At 41.0% G+C, this 5000-nt stretch overlaps 1 long non-coding RNA gene across 1 annotated transcript in view; it reads right to left on the reverse strand.

Annotated features, from left to right (window-relative positions):
* Nucleotides 1-539: 539 nt before the first annotated feature.
* The window catches only part of LOC135099735 (uncharacterized), a 5713-nt gene continuing 1252 nt past the window's right edge, over nt 540-5000 (reverse strand). Inside the window, exon 2 of the long non-coding RNA XR_010268317.1 lies at nt 540-1234. This is a non-coding gene — a long non-coding RNA (uncharacterized LOC135099735). The remainder of the gene's footprint in view (nt 1235-5000) is intronic.

Below are 5000 nucleotides of genomic sequence, written 5' to 3' on the forward strand. Positions count from 1 at the left end.
TTTGCATATATTTTGGAAATTGTTATGGTTTCGGAAGTTCACCGAAGTCTGAGTGCATTTTTTCTCTAAATGTTGTACCCAATAATGATAATATGTGATACTGGATCATAAAAATGCAAAATAACAATATTAACAATAACATAAAAATGGGAAAAATGGTGAAGAAACTGGGCAATGGCTTAAGGTCTCTCATCCAGTTACTAATACACAGCAGGAAAGCTGTGAGCATCCTTTCTGCCTCAACAAAGACACCAAAACAAAAGGAACTAATTCCGAGTTTTTTTAATTATAATGGCAACTCATCCTGGATAGGTAGCTCTTCTAACACAGAATATTGCAACAGCATGTTGCACCTGCATTGTTGGTCGATTAGACATTAAAATTATTCTCTTCTTGTACAGATTTTCAATCATACTGATGGGACACTCATCTGCTCCAGGATGAATGTTAAGACCTCAACAGAGTGCTATACACAATTATCTTGGTTTTGGCAGGGATGGCACAAGTGGATCTTCTAATGCAGGATGCCTCATATACTCTGTGTGTGTGTGTGTGTGTGTGTGTGTGTGTGTGTGTGTGTGTGTGTGTGTGTGTGTGTGTGTGTGTGTGTGTGTGTGTGTGTGTGTGTGTGTGTGTGTGTGTGTGTGTGTGTGTGTGTGTGTGTGCGCCTTATTTACTCTTCCTATTCCTTGAAGACCTACGGGAAGATGTTTCCTGTGCTTTTAAATTAGGTGTCTGCAATTTATTGATAGTTTGTGGAGTATCAGATTTTTTGGAGTGCCTTGTACGCGTGATCCTTGAAGATGTAGATTCCTCTCCAGATGTATCCACACTCTGAGTAGCAGACCACCAGCTGCTGCTAGAAGCAGGGCTGCTGGTAGTACTATTGCTGCCAGAGGTCCTTTTTGATTTACTACGTGTGGTTCTTGTTGCACTAGAATCTGAGATGCTCCCGTCTGATGTCATTACAGATGGAAAACTAGATTTTAATAATTCACTTGATGTGTTCTTTCTTCTTTTTCTGCTGGAACTTGATCCAGTATCAACAGGTTTTTGAGCGTGTGGAGACCTAGAGTTGCTACTATTATTACTGCTGCTGACAAGATAGGGATCCTCTGGAAGTGACTTGATCTTTCGTCGAGCTCTAGCAGCTTCGTTAAAATCACCAGAGTCTGATGCACTCTCCTCTACCACCATTTTTCTACTGCTTCTTCTTGTTGGGCCATGAGATGATCTGTAAAAATTAAGAAATTATTTCTCTAAATTCAAATATCTGAGGTTTATGTGCTAGCTCTGTATAGCTACTTTGGCCATGTTTATTACTTATGAGAAGTTTAAGATTCATGGCCTAAACCTTATTTAACCTTGGATCCAATACCAGCCATGCAGACAGTACAGGGTGTACTCTTGAGCCTTCAGGACATCTTTCTATCATTAAGACTACCTTTGGATGAGAATCAGAGATCAAATTTTTTTTCTAGAAGTATGGCTTTAAAAGTTCTGTGTGTCAATGGTGACTAAATAATTACCAGGCAGGAATGTGGAGAGAGAGAGAGGAGAGAGAGAGAGAGAGAGAGAGAGAGAGAGAGAGAGAGAGAGAGAGAGAGAGAGGAGAGAGAGAGAGAGAGAAGAGAAGAGAAGAGAAGAGAAGAGAAGAGAAGAGAAGAGAAGAGAAGAGAGAGGAGAGGAGAGGAGAGGAGAGGAGAGGAGAGAGAGAGAGAGAGAGAGAGAGAGAGAGAGAGAGAGAGAGAGAGAGAGAGAGAGAGAGAGAGAGAAGAGAGAGAGAGAGAGAGAGAGAGGTAGTCAGGGAAGTACTATGAACATGAAGATTTAAACATCTATAAAAGTAGGTATGGAAAAGAATAAGCCAGTGATCTGGTCTATGAAGGGAAAATTAAATGCAGAAAATAATAATAAAAAAAATCTATTAATTCCTTACTGGTGGAGCATCTTTTATATATTTCTTGAACTCCTAAAGGGCAGATGGTGGAGGATGGTGGAGGACAGTGGGGTGTGGGAATTTCTGCCCTCCTCTATCCCGTCAAAATTTGTACTTCTGTGACATAATCATTGTGTCCAGTGGCTTATGGCAACCCTTGCCCCTTGTATCCTTTAATTCCCAGTGCACAACTGACCACAGAAATGGAGATATACACTGATAACTATTGCCCCATGTCTGGATGAAGGGAGCATGACTAGGGTTCCTTGTACCTCCACTCCTATTATTGGGAAGTGCACTGAGTCAACCAGTGACAGTGGTATCATAAGATTCCTTTTTGAAATGCATGTTGTGTGGTTGGCCAGGGTGTGGCACTGGATCCAAGATCAACTGTACTCATATGGACAAGTTTGCCCAATATGGCCAAGAAGCTCCTCTTCCCAAAATAATACCTCTCCTGTGCTATGACTGAGGGACTTCCATTTTGTTTTATCATGTCGAGGAGGTTGAAACCTCCCTCTTGAAAGAGTTCAAGTCATAGGAAGCTGGAAATACAGAAGCAGGCAGGGAGTTCAAGAGTTTACCAGAGAAAGGGATGAATGATTGAGAATACTGGTTAATTCTTGTATTAGAGAGGTGGACAGAAGAGGGGTGAGAGAAAGAAGAAGGTCTCATGCAGTAAGGCTGTGGGAGGGGAGGCATGCAGTTAGCAAGATCAGAAGAGCAGCTGGCATGAAAATAGCGGTAGAAGATAGCAAGAGATACAACATTGTGGTGATGAGAAAGGCGCTCAAGACAATCAGTTTGAGGAGAGGAGTTGATGAGACGAAAAACTTCTGATTCCATCCCGTCGAAAAGAGTGGTAAGAGTGGAACCTCCCCTTCCATGTGAAGCAGACTTCATACAAGGATGAATAAGGCTCCTGTACAGAGTTAGGTGGTGAGGGATGAGAAAAACTGGGAGACAACTCAGAATGCTTAACTTCATAGAAGCTGTTTTAGCTAGAGATGAGATGTAAAATTCCCAGTTTATAGTTAAAGGACAGACCGAGGATGTTCAGTGTAGAAGGGAACAATTGAGAGCCATTGAAGAAGAGGGGACATTGTCTGGAAGGTTGTGTCAAATTGTTTGATGGAGGAACTGAGTTTTGAGGCATTGAACAATAATAAGTTTGCTCTGCCCCAATCAGAAGTTTTAAAGGGATCCGAAGCCAGCCATTCTGTGGCTTCCCTGCATGAACTGTTTACTTCCTGAAGGGTTGGACATCTACAAAAGATGTGGAAAAGTGCAGGGTGACATCATCAGTGTAGGAGTGGATAGAACAAGAAGTTTGGTCTAGATCATTGATGAATAATAGGAAGAGAGTGGATGACAGGATAAAACCCTGAGGAACACCACTTTTTAATAGATTTAGGAGAACAATGATCATCTACCACAGCAGCAATAGAATGGTCAGAAAGGAAACTTGAGATGAAGTTACAGAGAGCCATAGAAGGGTAAACTGGAAATCAAAGCTTTGTGTTAGACTTTATCAAAAGCTTTTGATGTCTAAGATAACAGCAAAAGTTTCACCAAAATCTCTAAAAGAGGATGACCAAGACTCAGTAAGGAAAGCTAGATCACCAGTAGAGCAGCCATGATGGAACCCAAACTGACAATCAGATAGAAGGTTGTGAAGTGATAGATGTTTAAGAATCTTCCTGTTGAGGATAGATTAAAAAAACTTTAGATAGGCAGGAAATTAAAGCAACAGACAGTAGTTTTAGGGATTAGAATGGTCACCCTTTTTTAGGAACAAGCTGAATATAGGCAAACTTCCAGCAACTCTGTCTGACAGACAGAGTTGAGTTTGACTAGGCAAGGTGTAAGCATGGAGGCACAGTTTGGGAGAACAACAGGGGGGGCCCCATCATGTCCATAAGCCTTCTGAGGGTTTAGGCCAGCAAGGGCATGGAAAACATCACTGCAAAGGATTTTAATGGGTAGCACAAAGTAATCAGAGGATAGAGAGGGAGGAACAAGACCTGGATCATCCAAGATAGAGTTTTTGGCATAGGTCTGAACAAAAAGTTCAGCTTTAGAAATGGATGGTGCCATCAGATTGAAAGATCAAGATGCAAAGTTATTGGAGATATTTTTGGCTAGTGCCAGAAGTCACAAGGCAAGTTAGATCTTGAAAGACTTTGATACTTTCTATTAATGAAGGAGTTTTTGGCTAGTTGGAAAACAGACTTGGCATGATTCTGGACAGAAATATAAAATGCACAAGATTCAGGTGATGGAAGGCTTAAGTACCCTTTGAAAGTCACCTCTATATCATATATAGCATAAGAACAGGCTGTGTTAAACCAAAATTTGGAAGGTTTGGATCAAGAGAAAGAGTGAGGAATGTACACCTCCATGCCAGATACTATCACCCCAGTTATGCACTCAGTATACAGAGATGGGGTCTCTGACACAGAAGCAGCAGTCATTCCAAGGAAAATCAGCATAATACCTCCTGAGGTCCCCTGATTTGGCACACAGCTTACGAATCATTGGCAAAGAATGTAGCTTGCTTTGTAAAACCTAAGTATAAATGCTCATTCTAACTTAAAATAAGTGGAACATCAACTTGAATTCTTCCAAGCCTCATCTTTTTCTCACTGAAGCTCAGAAATCTTAGGTGTCCATGCAGTGCTTTTGATGTTCTCTCATACTTTCATTTTACTTATTTTCAAAGCAAAGTTGGCAGTTGCATCTATATACACAAGATAGTTTGCTCTCATAGACACACTGAATCTTTAAACTCTCCCACCATCTTGCTGAGACTTCACTGTCACTCTTACTAAATCTATCTTGGTTGTACATCCCTCACTAAACTCCTCCTTGGCAGTATATAAAATTCTCTGACTACTTGACTTCCACAGTGGAGCACATCTCAACTCACTTTCCCCTTCACACAAATCTCTATACCTGGATATTTTAATGCTCACTGCTAGCCTGGATTATGTGTATCTTTCACTTGACATATCAGGTGAACAAACCTTCAACTTTTGCAGTTTTACAGGAACTGTAGCAA

The sequence above is a fragment of the Scylla paramamosain genome, chromosome 4 (genome assembly GCF_035594125.1).
Source record: "Scylla paramamosain isolate STU-SP2022 chromosome 4, ASM3559412v1, whole genome shotgun sequence".
NCBI classification, from domain to species: domain Eukaryota; kingdom Metazoa; phylum Arthropoda; class Malacostraca; order Decapoda; family Portunidae; genus Scylla; species Scylla paramamosain.